General features: G+C 40.1%; 1 pseudogene; it reads left to right on the top strand.

Annotated features, from left to right (window-relative positions):
• The first annotated feature begins 550 nt into the window (after positions 1-550).
• LOC107616220 (xyloglucan endotransglucosylase/hydrolase protein 22-like) lies at positions 551-21,081 on the top strand (annotated as a pseudogene).
• Positions 21,082-21,443: the final 362 nt, after the last annotated feature.

Genomic DNA, 21,443 nt, shown 5'->3' with positions numbered 1-21,443 from the left:
AGGACCCAGGATCCAAGCAAAGAAGCCCAACCCAAAGGGGTTGGCCCTCCCCCAGTACCGGCCTTCATCCCCAGAAGTCGGTACTGAACACGACCTACTCCAAAGAAGTCGGATATGAGGGTTAGCTGGCAGATAACACTCATTCGAATGAGTAACCGCCCCTAGAAACTCTCTAACCACTTCATAGAGCCATATCTTAACCTCCCTAAGATATGGGAACGGTTATCCACCTAAAAAGGTGGCACTACTTCAGCGGTGGTTATTGGTTCACCACTATAAATACCCTGACATCCCTCAGGTATCACTAAGTCCCAATACTTTCTAAAACTTGCTCACACTCTTGCTAACTTAGGCATTGGAGTGTCATTGCAGGTACCACCCCCCATTCTTCCAGACGCACAAGTCGAACGGAGGAACACCGAGTTTCAGGTGCACCAGCTGGCCACCTCCCTCACACGTTTGGGTCAACCAACGTCATCCGGCCCACTAATCTCCGGTTACCCACCGTAACATTGGCGCCGTTGCCGGGGACCCGAGAGATTGACCAGTGATGGCGGAAAGATCCCCTAAAGAAGGTCATGTGGAGACAGATTCTGATCAAGAGAATTTGAACACCGGAAACAATGAAGCAGATCAGAACCTCCACCAGGAAGCTAATGATCAAAATAAGGAAGGTACTTCCGGAATCAAAAATCCGAAGGCAAACTCCTCGGAGGGGCGCGAGTCAGAAAAAGAAGGACCCCCTCTCGCTAGTGAGCTTATGGGGCTAATTCATAGCCGCCTCGAGCAGCTAGAGCAGGAGCGGAAACGACAAAGGGAAGCTGAAAAGAACCTAAAAGAGGAGATGGAGCGACGAAAAGAGTTAGAAAGAAAACTCTTAAAGTTAGAATCCTCCCTCAAGGTTCGGAATTCCCAAGGCGATAGAGAAGATTCTCCCTTAGGAGAGAAAGATCCGTTTAGCGAGGACATAATGAGGGCAAAAGTTCCGAGAAACTTTAGAAGCCCCGATATGGACCTCTACGATGGAACCACCGATCCAAAGCATCATCTGAGCAACTTTAAAAGTCGGATGTATCTGACCGACGCTTCAGACGCTACGCGATGCAAAGCTTTCCCGACAACCTTGTCCAAAGCAGCGATGAAGTGGTTCGACAGTCTCCCTCCGAGGTCAATTACCAGTTTTGAAGACCTCTCAAGAAAATTCTTGATGAGGTTCTCCATCCAGAAGGACAAAGTAAAACATGCACCAAGCCTCCTGGGAATAAAACAGGAGGTCGGGGAGTCCTTACGGGCCTATATGAAAAGATTCAACAAAGCATGTTTGGAGATTCAAGACCTGCCCACCGAAGCGGTCATCATGGGGCTAGTCAATGGTCTTAGAGAAGGTCCCTTCTCACAGTCCATATCAAAAAGACACCCCGCCTCTTTAAATGATGTACAGGAAAGAGCTGAAAAGTACATCAATATGGAAGAAAACGCTAGGCTAAGAGACCCGAGTTTGCGAATCGGGCCCCCTCCCTCAACGAAAGAAAGGGAGAGGGAAGCGAAGAAGAAGGAAGAGCTCGGCCTTGATAGGCCAAGAAAATATCACTCTTATACTCCATTGAAAGTTCCTGTAGTGGACGTATACAGAGAAATTTGCAATACTGAAAGGCTGCCTCCCCCCAGACCCATCAAGAATAAAAAAGGGGGGAGCCGCAGTGATTACTGCGAGTACCATAAGATATATGGACACTCCACAAACGACTGTTACGACCTTAAAAATGTGATAGAAAAGCTAGCCAGAGAAGGTCGGCTTGACAGATATCTCATAGAAAGGTCGGACGGTCATGGAAAAAGAAAGCGAGAAGATGCGGATAGAAGAGATCCACCACCACAAACTCCGGAGAGACATATCCATATGATCTCAGGAGGATTTGCGGGAGGGGGACTCACAAAATCCTCCCGAAAAAGACATCTCAAGAGAGTCTACCAGGTCGAAGAGGGGTCCCCCGATCTTCCGACCATTTCATTCACAAAGGAAGACGGGCGAGGAGTAATCCCTGGGCATGATGACCCAGTGGTAATTACTATGATCCTGGAAAATGCCCATCTACACAGAACCCTAGTAGACCAAGGAAGCTCAGCAGACATCCTCTTTAAGCCCGCTTTCGACAAGCTAGGTTTAGATGAGAAAGAGTTAAGAGCCTACCCCGACACCTTATACGGATTAGGTGACACGCCGATAAAGCCACTAGGATTTTTACCCCTCCACACCACCTTTGGAAAGGGGGAAAAATCAAAGACTCTGAGTATAGACTTCATAGTCATCGACGTGGGGTCGGCTTATAATGCTTTAATCGGCAGGGCTACCCTTAATCGACTTGGAGCGGTGGTATCGACACCCCACCTATGCATGAAGTTCCCGACCTCGTCGGGAATAGCGACGGTGAGGGGAGATCAGAAGCTGGCAAGGAAGTGCTACAATGAAAGCCTAAACCTGAGAGGAAAAGGCAGAGAAGTCCACACAATAGAACTCGGGGGAGCAAGGGTTAAAGAAGAGCTACGACCACAGCCCGGGGGAAAAACTGAGGAAATTCAGGTCGGCGAAGAGGAAGGAAAAAACACTCACATAGGAGCCAACCTAGGGGAAACCCTAAGACAAGGGTTGACTAGGCTCCTAAGAGATAACTCCGATCTCTTCGCCTGGAAGGCCTCCGACATGCCTGGGATAGATCCCGAGCTCATGTCTCACAAGCTCTCGGTCTACTCAGGGTCTCGACCTGTACAACAAAGAAGACGCAAGCTCGGCCCAGAGCGAGCCCTAGTAGTAGAAGAACAAGTGCAGGCGCTCCTAGAAGCCGGCTTCATCAGAGAAGTCAAATACCCAACATGGCTAGCCAATGTAGTGCTAGTCAAAAAACAAAATGGTAAATGGAGAATGTGCGTCGACTACACCGACTTAAATAAGGCATGTCCCAAGGACCCCTATCCACTACCAAGCATTGACGCCCTAGTGGACTCTAGCTCGGGGTATCAATACCTGTCATTCATGGACGCCTACTCGGGGTATAACCAAATCCCGATGTACGAACCAGACCAGGAAAAAACATCATTCATCACGCCCAGAGCCAACTATTGCTACGTGGTCATGCCATTTGGATTGAAAAATGCAGGGGCCACATATCAGAGGCTGATGAATAAGGTGTTTGCCCCCCACTTAGGGAGCTTAATGGAAGCCTATGTCGACGATATGCTGGTAAAAACCAAGGAAGAAGTGGACCTCCTATCCGACCTCTCACAAGTCTTTGATACCATAAGGTTACACGGGATGAGACTAAACCCTGCAAAGTGCGCCTTCGCAGTGGAGGCAGGAAAATTTCTAGGATTCATGCTAACACAAAGAGGGATCGAAGCCAATCCCGACAAGTGTAGAGCTATCTTAGAGATGAAAAGCCCGACTTGTTTGAGAGAAGTCCAACAGCTGAATGGCCGACTAGCAGCTCTCTCCAGATTTTTGGCAGGATCAGCATTAAGATCCCTTCCACTATTCTCCCTACTAAAAAAGGGGCACCAGTTTGAGTAGACCCCCGAATGCGAGGAGGCGTTCCAGGAGTTCAAAAAGTTTTTGAGCCAGCCTCCTATCTTGACCCGACCTATAGCCGGAAAAGACCTCATCCTATACCTCTCCGTGGCAGACAGGGCTGTCTCAGCAGCCTTGATAAGAGAAGAGGAGGTCAGGCAACACCCAATCTACTTCATCAGTAAAGTTCTACAGGGCCCTGAGCTAAGGTACCACAAATTAGAAAAGTTTGCCTACTCCTTAGTAATAGCCTCTCGAAGGCTACGACCTTACTTTCAGGCTCACACAATAAGAGTCCGCACGAACCAACCCATGAAGCAGATCCTCCAAAAAACGGATATTGCAGGAAGAATGGTACAATGGGCAATAGAGCTCTCCGAGTTCGACTTAAAGTATGAAACTCGGACGGCGATTAAAGCCCAGTGCCTCGCCGACTTCGTTGCTGAATATGCAGGGGATCAAGAGGACAAACCGACTACCTGGGAACTCTACGTGGATGGATCCTCCAATAAAACAGGAAGCGGCGCAGGCATAATATTGGTAGATGAAAGGGGAACCCAGATAGAAGTTTCCCTCAAGTTCGAATTCCCAGCTTCAAATAATCAGGCAAAATACGAAGCCTTGATCGCAGGATTGAAGCTGGCTGAAGAAGTCGGTGCTACGAAAGTGATGGTATACAGCGACTCCCAGGTGGTGACCTCTCAAATAAGTGGGGAGTACCAGGCAAAAGACCCAACTATGAAAAGGTACTTGGAGAAAGCCTCGGAGCTCTTGGGGCGCTTTGCAGAAACCGAGGTGAAGCACATAACTCGGGATCTAAACAGCAGAGCAGACGCCCTATCCAAGCTAGCAAGTACCAAGCCAGGAGGAAATAACAGAAGCTTGATTCAAGAGACCCTCCAGGAACCCTCAGTGGTAAAAACGGAAGACACACTAGAAGTCTTTGAAGTGGTCGGATTAAACCTCGGATGGATGAACCCCTTAGTCGAATACCTAAAATTCGACATCCTCCCTAAGGAGGAAAAAGAAGCCCAGAAAATCCGAAGGGAAGCACAACATTATACTTTGGTGAAAAATGTTCTCTACAGAAGGGGGATATCAACACCATTGTTAAAGTGTGTACCGACCTTAAAAACCACCGAGGTGTTGGAGGAGGTACACAGCGGAATCTGCGGGAACCATCTCGGAGCCAGGTCATTGGCCAGGAAAGTAATCCGAGCTGGATTTTACTGGCCAACCTTACAGAAAGATGCCACAGAATTTGTGAAAAAGTGCCAGCCATGCCAAATGCATGCAAATTTCCACGTGGCTCCCCCAGAAGAGCTCATTAGTATCACTTCTCCATGGCCCTTTGCAAAATGGGGAATGGATTTGTTAGGTCCTTTTCCCCAAGCGCCAGGACAAGTTAAATACCTAATAGTGGGAATAGATTACTTCACAAAGTGGATAGAAGCAGAACCACTGGCCACCATCACTGCACAGAGGAGTCGGAGGTTCCTCTACAAAAATATAATCACAAGGTATGGGATACCTTATTCCATTACCACAGATAACGGAACCCAGTTCACCGACTCCACCTTTAGAAGCCTGGTAGCCAGTATGAAAATTAAACACCAGTTCACCTCGGTGGAACACCCACAAGCCAATGGGCAAGCCGAAGCAGCCAACAAAGTCATTCTGGCAGGGCTGAAGAAAAGGTTACAAGACGCGAAAGGGGCTTGGGCTGAAGAGCTCCAACAAGTACTATGGGCTTACAGAACAACTCCCCAATCCGCCACTGGAGAAACACCCTTCCGACTAGTCTATGGCGTAGAAGCCATGATCCCAATAGAGGTCAATGAGCAAAGCCCAAGAGTGATTTTCCACGATGAGATCAGGAATATACAGGGACATAAAGAAGAACTCGACTTGCTCCCTGAAGTCCGAGAAGAAGCTCAGATAAGAGAAGCAGCATTGAAACAAAGGATGACTACAAGGTACAACAAAAAAGTCATTCGAAGGAGTTTCACCCCAGATGACTTAGTCTTAATCAGAAACGACATGGGGGTCAACAAATCTGGGGAGGGAAAGCTCGCCGCCAATTGGAAAGGACCATACAAAATCAAGGAGGTCTTAGGAAAAGGCTATTATAAGGTGACCGACTTAGGCGGCACCGAGTTACCAAGGTCACGGCATGCTTGTAATATGAAAAGGTACTACAGTTAAAAGCAAACCCTACTCCCTGATGTACTCTTTTCCCAGCTTCATGATTTTTTCCCAGAATCAAAGGGTTTTTTCTGAAGAATGGTTTTTAACGAGGCATCACAGTAGGGGCTAAGGGAAATAAATTAGCAAAAGCCCTTAGTAGCAATAAGGTACCTCCTCAATTAATAAAGAACTCTTTCATTTTAAATATCTCTTTCAAAATTCCCTTTTAAATTTTCTTTCTACGAAACGCGCCGATTTAAGCTCGACAAAACGTAAAAATCCCATGAACCGACCTAGATGGTCGTCAGGATAAAACGACGAGGTACAAGTCGGTGTAAAGAGGCTATAGAAGTCGATCATGATAAACTCGGGATCGGTCCGACTCACAGGGCGGAATGCGAAACCGAGTACAATTAAAATGAATCGCAAAAGTAGCCTAAGTCACGAAAAACTCAATAAAACAAAATTGAGTACTAGGAATACCAAAAGAGATAAGGAAAAACTAAGAAAAAGGCTGCCTTGAGAATCAAGGAAATTCAGAAAAGCAGGCAAATCCCAAAGAAAAACTTTTTTCCAGAAAAGATCAAAGAGTCAAAGGAACCACGAAAAGCATGCGCGCATAAGGTAACTCAAAACCCTTATCCAAAAAGGGTATTTATCTAACGATAAATTAAACCCCTATTAAAAAGGGGCATTACTGTTTTGTTTACGACCTTAAAAGGCCAAAAAATTGTTCAAAACACCAACAAATAAATATAAAGAGTTTAAAAAGAGGGGCCCACAGGCCGGACCCCAATAGCCAAAATCACTTTTTTAGAAGATCACCACCAGCAGAGTCAGGGGGAACGCCAGGAGCAGGAGTTGAAGAGGAAGTCGGAGGAACGGTAGAAGAACTCGGGGCGTCCTTAGAGCGAGGAGGGGACTCTACGATCCTCTGCCCCCGAGTCTTTAAATCAGACTCAGATTTCACTATGGGGGCAGGAGGATCCACGATGGCACCATCAATAACAATCTTATCAGGGTCCAAAGGAGAAAGGTCCAAGTCAGGAGCAATAACTCCGACCTGTTCCTTGAAAATCCTCCAGGCCTCATCAGCACCATCCGCAATAGAGTCCTCCAACTCGGTGTAGGCCTTCCGAGCGTTCAGTAAGTCGTTCTTTACAGACACAAGATCAGCAAATAAACTATTGTAGCTGGCTTGCGCTGCCTTCCTCAACTCCACCTCCATGTTGCATTGGGCTTGCAACTTCTGCCCCTTCTCTCGGAGGCTGTTCCTCTCCCCCTCCAGTTTGGCGACTTTCCCCTCCAACTCCTTCTCATGCTCCTGATATATACGGAGCCTACCCTCCAGCTCCTCGACCCTCGAGGTCGTCCCTAAAGAGCTGATGGGAGTCTTCTCAAATATATCCAAGAGTTTGCCACAAACCCCCGCCGTCTTGAGACTCTCCTCAACCACAGTAGTGAGGTAGTGCCGAACAGAAACATCATCCATACTCATACGAGCATGAGGATAGATGTTCTTTCGGACGAACGCAAGAGCGTCCGCCTCACCAGAAGCGCCAGACTCTAAGGTCTTGCGCTTCTTTGGCTCTGGTTCGGGAGTAGGTCGGACGGAAGGGGGTGGCAGAGAGGAAGCAGAGGAAGAAATTACAATAGGCTGAGAAGGAGTCCCAACGTTCCGAGGAGGAGGAGGAGGAGAGACAACCATCCTAACACCTCTAGACCTGGCTCGAGACTTTGCCTTGGCTTCCTGAACCCTCTGGTAAGACTCTTGAGCGTTTTTCTTTGCCATCTCTACAAAAAACAAATTGGTAGCCAAAATCAGACAAAGTCGGTAAAAGAAATTGCAAGTCGGAAACAAGCAAGAAACGCAAAAAGCTACCTAATTGTGACTGGACAAAGGACGGCGACCCCTGGAGAAATTTTTTAGTATCCAAGTATGGGGCCCTCCCCCACGCTTCTCGGAGGAACCCCACAATGGCTGCTTCTACCTCAGTTAAATCATCCAGACCATATTTCTCGCAAGGGGAGGCCTCCAGCCAATATAAAGGAAATCGGGGAGAAGAATGATCATCCAGGAAAAAGGGGTGGTGACCCTCTACAGCTTGCACTTTGAAAAAGTAGTTCTTGAAGTCATGAAAGGACTCGTCAAAAAGGGTAAAAAGTCTCCGACCTTGTATGGCTCGGAACGACACCCACTGTTGTTTATTGTTTAGCCCACTGAAGGGTTTTGTCATATGGAAAAGATGGAAGAAAATCTTTAAAGAAGTCGGGAACTCTAAAGCCTGGCTGACAAATTGATAAATTTTCAAAAAACCCCAAGAGTTGGGGTGAAGCTGGGTGGGAGCGACTCGACAGTGACGCAAAACAGATATCTCAAAATTCGAAAAAGGAAGAAAAACACCCAAACGGGTGATCATGCACTCATACATAAAGAAAAAATGAGGGGCCGCCTCATCGACTCTTCCAAAACAAACCCGGTCTTCAGGACCCGGGACTACCAATTCGTATTTTGGTTCGTCATCCTCAGAAGTACAAATTCTGTGATGAGTGCGAAGGTTGGTAATGAACTCAGAATCGACTGAGGGCTCCTCCCCTAAGACCGTGACATCAACCCAGTGAGAGAGAGCATCTACAGAAGCCATTTCTTTTTATAAAAAAGGGGGGTAACAAACCTACAAGGGGAAAAGAAATGTCACCAACACGGTCTCTAAAGGGAGGAGGATGCGAAACTAAAGTCTACAAATCAAATTTATCTACAGAGGCATATTAAAGAACTAACCTTTATCCGGAAATAAGGGTTGGAAGCAAAAAGCCTTTGAAGACGCAAGAACGCAGCACGAACGAAGGCAAGGAAAATTTGAAAGATCGCAGAAACGAAACAACGAAAGAGAGGGAAAATATTTATAAGAACGTTAGGGGCATAACGGTAAAATCGGGGCAATCATTAATGAGGATGCACCGTTACCAAGGCTATTAAATCCCTACGCACACCCCTAACGGACACGACGCTTGATTAGACGTAACTGTCAGAACCAAAAGGTCACGAAAAATCACGTCGGTTCTCAAACCATCACGTCGGTCCTCTCACAAATCGGCTACGACCCCGAGTTGAATACTCGAACCCAACTCTTAAAAATAAATTGGGCTCGAGTAGGGGCACTGTTCATACCCTGGCCCAATAAATAGGACCCAGGATCCAAGCAAAGAAGCCCAACCCAAAGGGGTTGGCCCTCCCCCAGTACCGGCCTTCATCCCCAGAAGTCGGTACTGAACACGACCTACTCCAAAGAAGTCGGATACGAGGGTTAGCTGGCAGATAACACTCATTCGAATGAGTAACCGCCCCTAGAAACTCTCTAACCACTTCATAGAGCCATATCTTAACCTCCCTAAGATATGGGAACGGTTATCCACCTAAAAAGGTGGCACTACTTCAGCGGTGGTTATTGGTTCACCACTATAAATACCCTGACATCCCTCAGGTATCACTAAGTCCCAATACTTTCTAAAACTTACTCACACTCTTGCTAACTTAGGCATTGGAGTGTCATTGCAGGTACCACCCCCCATTCTTCCAGACGCACAAGTCGAACGGAGGAACACCGAGTTTCAGGTGCACCAGCTGGCCACCTCCCTCACACGTTTGGGTCAACCAACGTTATCCAGCCCACTAATCTCCGGTTACCCACCGTAACAATATGCAATTTTTTTTTCTAGATAATATTTTATAGCTTCTTCTTCTTTAAAATAATAATAAAATTTTTGAAGTCATCTAACCTAGTATTCTATGTATCTGAAATAAGAAAAATAATAAAATTCTTAAAGTCATCTACCTTGATATTTTGTGTATCTGAAATAAGGTGGCCAAAACACTTAGGACACGACCATGCACAGGTTTAATTGGTTTTACCTTGAGCACTCTTTAATTTTTCGTGTGTATATAAATCAAATTCTTGGTAAACACATTTTCAACAATTTTACACAAACACGACAGTCAAGACTTAAATGGTAGTCAAAACATTTAGACGTCATACATAGGTTTAATTGCCCGGTGGATTAATTCACTAACTCAACTAATACTCTAACAAGTTGTACACGTGTTTTTAAAATTTAAAATAATTTTAATATAAATAAAATAATAATTTATTTTTATTTTATAAATTTTCATTTAAAATAACAGTGATTTGATAATTTTATTTTAAAATTAAAAAATAAAAATATCATAAAAGATGGTAGGATTATAATTACAATTATAAAATTTTTTTGTAAAAAACATTATTTGTTATATTAATTTTAATTTTTGTATAAAATAATATTTTTACTAATCATAAAAATAATACACATAATACTCTAAATATATTTAGGTATACTTATAAAAAAAGATGATCAATACTTTGAAAAAAAATTATAAGATGAAGAAACAACTATGATTAACATTATAATTTGTTATTATTTATGAATTTAAGATATTTAGGTGTATTCATAAAATTTATTATATATTATAAACATTTATATTTAGATAGATAAAATTACTAAAATTTTATTAAAATATCTCAATGTAAAATTTACATAAAAGAATTACCAAATAAAAGTACACAATAATACGTCTTTAGAGCTGACTCAACAAAGATAATAATAAAATAGGTTCTGTAAAACATACCAGAACAGCAGTCACCGAAACATTTAACATAGTCCATTTTAAATCAAAAGAATTAATTGAATCTTTGATTTTTTATGAATTCAGGTTAGAGTTCACACAAAGACCACCACCGCTCTGTTAATAATTTAATAAATCACTGAAACAAAATAAAAAATGACACAAACTAAATTTGCTATCCAACTATCATCTTCCCACCTCATCTTACCACCAACTAATTTATATTATTCTTATTTTTTCAAATTCTAAATTCTAACACATTACCAATGTTGTCACTATAAATATTGTAGAATACTAATTTACTCCTCATCACAAATAAATACGAATTATTGTGTTGTGTCTCACATAAACAAAAACCTGTTTTGTCCAATGGCTACTGCTTGTGTAAACAATAATAACGATGCATTGACTGTAATTGTCATAACATTATGTCAATAATATCAATTTTTATTGGGCATAATATTTAATTATTTTTTAATCACGTCTAACTAAATTATACTTAATCACATTACTTTCATTATAAATAAATTTATTTTTTTTATAATTTTATCCTTAAAGTAATATAATTTTTTTATAAATAAATAAATATTTTTTAGGATAAAACACTATAATAAGCCAAGGAGAATGAAATTTTACACAAATAAACCAAATGAAAAACTGGTTCGTGAATCCACCAATGCACATTACTATATAGTTCGAATTAGGTTCATTCGAACTCTATTCACACATAATTCGAATTATGTTGATTCGAATTATACACAAACGCGCACACACACTAATTCGAATCATGTTGATTCGAATTACACTCACACACGCTGCACATAGTAATTCGAATTGACCAGATTCGAATTACTCATGATTTAATTCTGCCCATTTTTTTATTAAAAATTAATAATTGATTAAAAAAATTAATAATTTAAAAATTAAAAAATATATTTTTTATTTCATGCATTAAAAAAAAGCTAACAAAATATTTTATTCTATACAAAATAATTTTAAAAAATGGCTTAAAAGATATTAGGAGTACTATAAAAATTTGTAATGTCCTAATAATTTAGGACATTAAAGAAATAATCTACATAGTCAATAATAATTTAGAAATTAAAAAAATATAGTTATAACCAGTATTTACCTAAATTACTAGAATATTACAAACTTTTATAGTACTCTTAACATTTTTTAAACTATTTTTTTAAAATTATTTTGCATAGAAAATGGCTTAAAATGACTTAAAAATCTCTTTGTTCTAGTCAAAACAATTTAAAAAAATGGCTTAAAAAAATGTTAGGAGTACTATAAAAATTTGTAATGTCCTAGTAATTTAGGTAAATACCGGTTGTAACTATATTTTTTTTGAATTTCTAAATTATTATTGACTGTGTAGAGTATTTCTTTAATGTCCTAAATCATTAGGACATTACAAATTTTTATAGTACTCCTAACATTTTTTTAAGCCATTTTTTTAAAATTATTTTGCCTAGAATAAAGGGCATTTTAAGCCATTTTAAGCTATTTACTATGCAAAATAATTTAAAAAAAATATCTTAAAAAATGTTGGGAGTACTATAAAAGTTTGTAATATTCTAGTAATTTAGGTAAATACTGGTTATAACTATATTTTTTTAATTTCTAAATTATTATTGACTATGTAGAGTATTTCTTTAATGTCCTAAGTCATTAGGACATTACAAATTTTTATAGTACTCCTAACATCTTTTAAGCCATTTTTTAAAATTATTTTGTATAGAATAAAATATTTTTTTGTGGTATAATTTAAATAAATTTATTTAAAAAATTTATAAAAAAATATTCATGAGCTATTAAAAATGCGCAAAAGAGTATTGTATGAAATTCGAATTGATAGCTCATTAATATTTTAAAGAAGTCTCGTAATAAAATATTTTGTTAGCTTTTTTTTTAATTCATGAAATAAAATATATATTTTTTAATTTTTAAATTATTAATTTTTTTAATCAATTATTAATTTTTTAATAAAAAAATGGACATAATTAAATCATGAGTAATTCGAATCTGGTCAATTCGAATTACTATGTGCAGCGTGTGTTAGTGTAATTCGAATCATGTTATCAACATGATTCGAATTAGTGTGTGTGCGCGTTTGTGTATAATTCGAATCAACATGATTCGAATTATGTGTGAATAGAGTTCGAATGAAATTGATTCGAACTATATAGTAATGTGCATTGGTGGATTCATGAACCAGTTTTTCATTTGGCTTATTTGTGTAAAATTTTATTCTCCTTGGCTTATTATAGTGTTTTACCCTATTTTTTATTAACCATGCAGCTCAAAATATAAAAACGTGAGATATTATAATATTCTTAAATTGTAAAGTCTATAAAAAATTAGAAAGACATTTCTAAAATTTACATAAAAGAATTACCAAATAGAAGCACATAGTAATACGTCTCTAGAGTTGACTCAACAAAGATAATAATGAAATAGGTTCTGTGGAACATACCAGAACAGAAGTCACCGAAACATTTAACATAGTCCATTTTGAATAAAAAGAATTGATTGAATGAGCCAAAAAAATCTTTGATTTTTTATGAATTCAGGTCAGAGTTCACACAGAGACCACCACCGCTCTATTAATAATTTAATAAACCACTGAAACAAAATAAAAAATTGACACAAACTAAATTTGCTATCCAACTGTCATCTTCCCACACCCATCTTACTACCAATTAATTTTTATTATTCTTATTTTTCTAAATTCTAAATTCTAACACATTACCAATGTTGTCACTATAAATATTGTAGCACACTAATTTACTCCTCATCACAAATAAGTACGAATTATTGTGTTGTGTCTCACATAAACAAAAACCTGTTTTGTCCAATGGCTGCTGCTTGTGTAAACAATAATAATGATGCATTGATTGTGATTGTCATAAAATTGTTCCTAATAATCACTTTCCCTTCTTCTTCCATGGCTGATAGCAATTTCAACCAATAAGTTGATATCACTTGGGGCGACGGTAGAGTTAAGATTTTCAAGAGTGGCAAGATTCTTACCCTGTCTCTGGACAGCTTCTGACTCTAGCTTCCAGTCCAAGAATCAATATTTATATGGCAAGATTGACATGCAAATCAAGCTTCCCTGAAAATTCTGCTGGCACTCTCATTGCTTATTACGTAAGTCATTTGCTTGTTTCTTATTTCTTCAGTTCATATTCATTTAGTTATGTATGATTATTTGTGAACAAACTTCGCATGTAGTTACGTTCAGATGGAATATCAATATCATGGGATGGGATAGACTTTGAGTTCTTGGAAAATCTTAGTGGTGATCCTTACGTAGTTCATACCAATGTGTATACACAAACAACAGGTGGCAGAGAGCAACAATTTGTGAGTAATATTAACACCTATTCTATTCTCTGGGATCTGTACACAATGTGTGAGTAATATTAACGTTAACATACGTGAGATATTTTTTTTTGAAACAAAGGAAGTTCAGCACATTAAAGTGGAGCAAACAAAATAAAGAAGAAGATACATAACCAGCTACCAACAAATAAACCAACCCCTAGCATCCCAGTACTATCATCCTCCCCCAGAATCACCACCACTCCATTCTGTGTAACTCATCACCGTCCTCGTGTGAATGACCTCCAGACTTGCTCTTGCATTCTTAAAGATTCATGCATTCCATTCCAACCAGACGTTCCAAATCACTGCAAAGAACACTGTCATCCACATCTTCTGCCTTTGTTGTCTATTATGCATGCCATGCCAACTCTCAAACATTTCTTTAACGGTTCCGGGAATCACCCACTCTCTTCCTAGTAACCTCAACCACTTGCACCACACCTGCCATGTTACCTCACACCTAAGGAATAAATGCTCAACAGATTCTAATTCCTTGGTACACAGTACACACATACTATCACCCAGAATGTTGACTCCTAGTTTAGTCAGCCGCTCCTTGGTGTTAACTCTACCAACTAGCACAAACCACCTAAAGAGCTCAATTCTCGGAGGTACGAAACCTTTCCAAATGGAACTCGTGAAGCTATAACTCGTTATCTCAGCTGATAATGTCTCCGCTTGTATAGCCTGTATCACAGAACTAGTAGAGAAAACACCTTTATTTTCAAACTTCCACACCACATTGTCCTCCCTACCTGATGACAACCTCACTGGCCTTAATCTCTCATGAAGCTGATTGACAAGCTCCAGCTCCCATTGGAACAACTCCCTCCTCCATTGAAAATTTCAAATCCAATCAAGGCCATCCCAAAAACCACAATCCCCAATGACAAGTCCTTGCTGGCTGGAGATAGAGTAGAGTCTCGGATAGCTTCCTTTGAGAGTACCACCTTGAACCCAGTTATCTTCCCAAAATCAGGTTTGCATACCATTGCCTACTTCCATTGCCAGTCCACTTACCACTTTATCTCGAATCAGCGGTTCTTTTATATTCAGCTGACATATGTCCTTCCAAGGCCCACCATTTACTGGTAAAGGCTGAGTTGCTAACATTACATCCGGGTTCAACTTATTACACGAACAAACAATCTTCTTCCACAGTGGGCAATCCTCCTTTGAAAACTGCCACCACCACTTAAACAGAAGCGCTGTGTTTCTCAGCACTGCATCACCAACCCCCAAGCCCCCAACCTTTTTTGGAGCCTGAACTAGCTCCCACTTTACCATAGGTATACCATAGTTCCCGTTCTCCTTGCACCACATAAAGTTCCGTTGTAAAGCGATCAGCTTGTCCGCCACCGCTTTCGGCATCTTGTATAGACTAAGGTAATATATGGGGAGACTATTCAGTACCGATTTGATAAGGACCAGCTTATCTGATTTATTCAAAACCTTGGCTTTCCACAAACTAAGCTTCTGTTCCACCTTATCAATGATTGGTTTCCAAGTCTTCACCAAGCGCGGATTCGCACCTAGAGAAATTTCCAAGTATCTAACCGGTAGAGAAGCTTGTTGGCATCCCAGGAGTCCACATGCCTGATCAATCCAGCTTTGCTCACAGTTCACCGATATCATATTCGATTTATCAAAATTAATGCTCAGCCCATACATCAACTCAAAGCACCGCAACAGTCTCTTATAGTTTACAATTGTTTTAGTCTCCGGCGGGTAGAACAAAACAGTGTCATCTGCAAATTGTAGGTGCGACAGTTAAATATGATCTCCCCCTACCAGCAGTGGAGCAATGCGGCCATTCCTGACAGCTTCCCCCAACATCCTATGCAACATATCTACAACTAATACGAATAGCAATGGAGAAAGTGAGTCCCCTTGTCTTAGTCCCCTCTCCATCTTGAATGGCTTGGAAGGTGACCCGTTTACCAAGACTGCCATGGTAGCCGTAGTAACACACTCTTTCACCCAACTCCTCCATCTTTGGCCGAAGCCCATTTTCTGGAGCACAATGTCAACAAAACTCCATCTCACTCTGTCATAGGCCTTTTGAAAATCCAGTTTGATAATGGCTGCTGTCTTTTTCCGAGTCTTCAGCCAATGAACCGTCTCGCAGGCTATGAGTGCACCATCATGAATTTTCCTTCCCTTTACAAATGCAGTCTGAGTCTCTCCCACCAATCCCGACATCACAGATCGCATTCTTCGCACCAACACCTTCGAAATCACTTTATATACACACCCCACCATACTGATCGGCCGAAAATCCTTCACCTCCTTTGCACCTTCAAACTTTGGAGCTAGTGTCACCCACGTTACATTAACATCCGTTGGCAACTTCGCACTTTGAAAGAACCCCATTACCACAGCAATGAATTCCGGTCCAATGTCCTCCCAGCATTTCTTTATGAAGTTCATGTTAAACCCATCACTCCCTGGGGCCTTGGAAGATTCGCAGTCCCACACAGCCTCCTTGATTTCCTCATCCGTCGACATCACTTCTAAAGCTTCAGCCTCATCCCTATGGATACACTTTACTAAGCCATCCCTGATTCCAATCCTCGGAACATATTCCTGTCTATATAAATCCTTGTAGAACCCTCTAATCGCACCTTTTATTCTCGCCTGATTCCGCACAAGTATTCCATGTATCATCAGTGCATCAATCCTGTTATTCCGTCTTCTGGCCGAAGCAATATATTTTGAAAATGGGGAGAAGTATAGACAAACCATTCTTAATTTTAAACAACTATAATTAATAATTATTAATTTTATATATTTTTTTTAAAATTAAATAATCATTAATTGATCATCAATTAATTAGTATGGAGTGTAATTCAAAAGTACTTATTAGTTTGTTGTTGGCTAGACGCCTATTAGTCATTTAACAAGATTGTTTTAAAATATGTAAAAAGCTATGTTTTAAAAGTTATATTTCTTTGAGCTTGTTTGAGTGAGTTTTTAAAAAAAAGATTTTTTTTTAGTTATCTTTTTTTAAAAGATCTTATGAAAAAGTAGAAGTAATTTTATGTTTGAGTATAATAATATAAAAGTATTTTTTTGTTTATTTATTACATAAAAAACATCTTTTCTTAAAGAAAAAAAAATCTAAATTTTAACTTTTTTTTTCTAGTGCTTTTATTTTTACTACTAGAAATTTGCCAAACACACTAAAAAATAAAAAAAAGATATTTTTTCATTAAAAAAAGATTTTTTTTAATCAAAATAATGACGCCCAAACAAGCACTTTATGTAATTATGACTTATTCAAAAATTATAATCTATTAGAAGATTGTAACTTGAATAGTTATATTTTTTTAAAATAAATATTTTTAACTTTTTTATTTATTCTTGAGTACGTCGGAACTCAATGCATATAAATTCTCCTCGTTTTATTATTTTGAAATAATTCATGTCAATACTTTTTTTGTATGAAAGAAAAATATATCGAATATCATTCTATAAATCATCATTTGTGAATGCAAAAATAAGTCTTGTTTTTTATCTTATCCTTAAAAAATTCGCCATTCACGTGATTTGGGAATAGAAGGAGGAATGAGGACCTAATTATGCGTTTCAAATTTCAAAAGAGATGGTGTGGTAGGGAGGAGGTCAGGGAAACCATTCGACTAGTCTGGGAAACATATTTTAATGGTTCGGCCATGTATGTTTTAGCCCAAAAATTGAAATTATGCAGGCATCAATTAGTGGCATGGCAGCAAACGGGTAGGTCTAATTCAAAAAAATTAATTGAAGAATTGGAACGACAACTTGAAGGGCTGAGGGGAGTTGGGATTAATGGAGGAGAGGATATCCAAGAGTTAGAACATAAATTAGAACAAGCCTTTATCCAAGAGGAGATGTACTGGAAGGAGAAGTCGAGAATCAAGTGGTTAAAGGAGGGGGACAGAAACACTAATTTCTTCCACCGGAAATTCAGGACCAGAACTCGAAGGAATAAAATTTGGAGACTGAATGGACCGAATGGGGAAATAGCCTTGTCCAATTCATCAATTGCAGCAGTGGCGGAAGACTACTTTCGGGACATTTTCTCCTCAACTGCCCAGGCTGACCCGGATCCCCTATTCTCGGACTTTGAGCCTAAGGTTACAGCTTTCATGAACCGTAGGCTACAAAGACCAGTCACTATTGAGGAAGTTAAGCGAGCCACTTTTAGTATTCACCCGCAAAGTGCACCGGGAGAAGATGGTATGACTGCAAAGTTCTTTCAATTCTTTTGGGATATAGTGGGTGCAGATGTTTTTCGAGCAGTTCGAAGTTTCTTTCAAGGGGGAAAATTTTAAAAAGCTTCAACCATACACATATCTGTATCATCCCAAAAGTGTCGGATGCTACTACGATGACACAGGTTAGACCCATCAGTTTGTCTACAGTCATTTAAAAAATTATTTCTAAAGTTCTCGTCCATAGACTACAGGATTGTATGAATAAACTAATTAGTCCTACCCAAAGTGCCTTTATCAAGGGCCGCTTAATTTCAGACAATATTTTGATTGCTCATGAGTGTATGCACTATCTAAAGAATAAAAAGTCAGGTCTGCAGCATGAAATGGCAGTCAAGTTAGATATGAGTAAAGCTTATGATAGAGTAGAGTGGCAATTTCTTTGGTTCATTTTAGCAAAGTTCGGATTCGGTGAAAGGTGGATAAACTGGATTCATGAATTAGTAACTACCGTTTCTTATTCCGTTGTTGTGGAAGGACAACCCTTTGGTTATTTCAAACCAACTAGAGGTATCCGCCAAGGTGACCCTCTATCCCCCTATCTTTTTTCTTTTCTGTGCAGAAGGTCTTTCCTTCTTGCTACACAAAGCGGAATCAAGCGGTAGAATTCAAGGAATTCAGGTGTGCAGAAGAAGTCCCACTATTAGCCATCTCCTTTTTGCTGATGATTCTATTCTATTCTCTAAGGCAACAGAATATGGTTGTGAACAAATTCTAAACACCCTGGGTGAATACGAGAGGGTTAGTGGACAACAAGTGAATCTCAACAAATCCTCGATATTCTTTAGCAACAATACCCCAAACCATATCCGGATCCAGGTGGCAGCCAAGCTACATATTGAACATATCGGTGCACAGGACAAATATTTGGGCCTCCCTTCTTTAGTTAACAAATCTAAAAAAGCTACATTTGGCTTGATTAAGGAAAAGGTTCAGAAAAAGGTTCAAGGATGGCAGAAGAATATGGTGTCAAACGCAGGAAGAAATGTTTTACTCAAGGCTGTTGGGGAAGCTGTTCCAATCTATACACTCTCCTGCTTCAGACTGCCAGACACACTCATTAATGAAATTCACAGAATTTTTACTCAATACTGGTGGGGTCAAAAAGGAACAGAACGGAGAATGGTTTGGATTGGCTGGGATACAATGTCCAGACCTAAGAAGGAGGGGGGACTAGGCCTGAAAGATTTGAGGGCTCTGAACCTCGCTTTATTAGGAAAACAGTACTAGAGGATTGCTACTCAGCCTAATTCTATCCTAGCAAGAACATTGAAAGGTAAATACTTTAAATACAGCAATGCGATGAGTGCTGAGTTAGGAGGCTTACCTTCTTGGGGTTGGCGTAGCATCTTAGAGGGCCGAACGGTTGTTGAAAAAGGCCTGAACTGGAGGGTTGGCTCTGGTAGTTCTATCCGAGTATTTAGCGACCCTTGGTTACCTCCGCCGTATCCGTTCCGTATCCCTCCGTCGCAACCTATTGTCCCGCAGAATCCGGTCTTCTGGGTAAAAGAACTTATGCTGCCTGATAGAAATTGGAACCACAACCTGATTGCCAACAGTTTTTCCCCTGAAATTCAAAGCAGAATCTACTCAATTCAACCTGTAGATGGAGAAGATGTGCTTCAATGGAGTCTCAACAAATCTAAAATGTATGACACGGCCTCAGGTTATAACATTGCTTACCTATTTTTTCACCCTCCATTAGAGCACTGCCCTGACCACATGAAGCAAAAGCATATTTGGCAGCACTTGGGGAAGTTGAAAGTCCCTCCCAGTGTGAAGATGTTCATCTGGAAATGCCTCCATGGTCGAATTCCAGTGCTAGAACTCATCCATCGCAGATTTCCAAGTACAAGTTCACTTTGCCCTCATTGTCACACGCAATCAGAGTCAATCACCCACTGCCTAATTACATGCAACAAAGCCCAAGACATTTGGAGTAGAAGTCAGATTTACCTGCACCTTCCACATCCTACCGGTGACCAGTTCTTTGAATGGTGGCAGGAATTGAAGACAAAGCTTGAGCGGCAACATGATGGAAAGAGGTTGATGGGTCTTGTGGCAAGTATCTGTTGGAACATATGGAAGGCAAAAAACCTTTGGGTCTTTGAGCACACAAACCAAACGCCGGAAGAGACGTTTCAAATGTCAGTAAACCTGGTGCAACAATTCATCTCTCTAGACTAAACTCACTGTCTTAGGTTTTTTGTTTTTTCCCCAATTCTCCCTGCTAAGTTTGGTTCAGTTTTATTCACTTTGCCTTTAGTGAGTTTTTATTTGGGAAAACCCCACTTTCTCTATCTCATGTCCTGCATTTGGACACTTGTACCACTTTTATGATGCAATAAAAGTCCTTTTTAACTTTGAAAAAAAAAATTCGCCATTAACCTATTCATAATAAATTAACCGAGGATAATTAAACCTAAAAAAAAAAGTGTTTGTAACACGCCGCCTTATTATATTCTCTCTCATCTTTCTTTTGTTACCTGTTCTTTTATTCTCATCTCCTAAATCTCAAGTATTCCATATACAGAAGTTCACAGCATAAACATTCATTTTTCATTGAAATAATATTAGAGTAATAAACTACTCAGACTAATTCAAAACTCAGGTTTTATATTGATGGGAGACCAATAAGGGAGTTCAAGAACTTAGAGGGTGTTGGTGTTCCCTACCCAAATTACCAACCAATGAAATTGTATTCAAGCCTCTCGAACGCTGATGATTGGGCAACAAGAGGAGGGCTTGTGAAGACAGATTGGAGCCAAGCTCCATTCACAGCTTCCTTCAAGAACTTGAAAGCCAATGGTTGTGTTTGGTCCAATGGTGTTTCTTCATGCAACTTATCATCATCAAACTCCTCTGATAATAACAACTCTTGGCTCTCTCAACAGCTTGATTCAAACGGTCAGAGGAAGCTCAAATGGGTGCAGAAGAATTACATGATTTACAATTACTGCTCAGACATTAACCGATTCCCTCAGGGCCTCCCTCTTGAATGCACGCTCCAAACCACCTGATTACAAATTCCGTGTTCCCCAATTCATTCTGCAGTTTAAATAAACGGAATTAACCACACAATAAAAAATAGGGTGTATACCTCCATAATGGCCTCATAAATTAGTCTCTCATCACTTCCAGGAGCCCGTTCATCACCTGCACCAGAGCGGAATGCAGGTTCACTGGAACTAGCATACTGTGGAGGTACAGACTTACCATGCATCAAAGATGGAGGAAGAACCCTAATCACACCATTTTGATGCATGAAGCGATCTTCATCACTGCCCCTCATAAATGGGCCACGGTTGTAGGCCTTATCGTAGGTCCTACTCCATGGGGACGATTCCTATATGTATCAAAAAAACTGACTATTGTTCATGTT

The sequence above is a fragment of the Arachis ipaensis genome, chromosome B9, assembly GCF_059453495.1.
Source record: "Arachis ipaensis isolate K30076 ecotype BB chromosome B9, ASM5945349v1, whole genome shotgun sequence".
In the NCBI taxonomy this organism is placed as follows: domain Eukaryota; kingdom Viridiplantae; phylum Streptophyta; class Magnoliopsida; order Fabales; family Fabaceae; genus Arachis; species Arachis ipaensis.
This window is presented reverse-complemented; position numbering and strand designations above follow the sequence as displayed.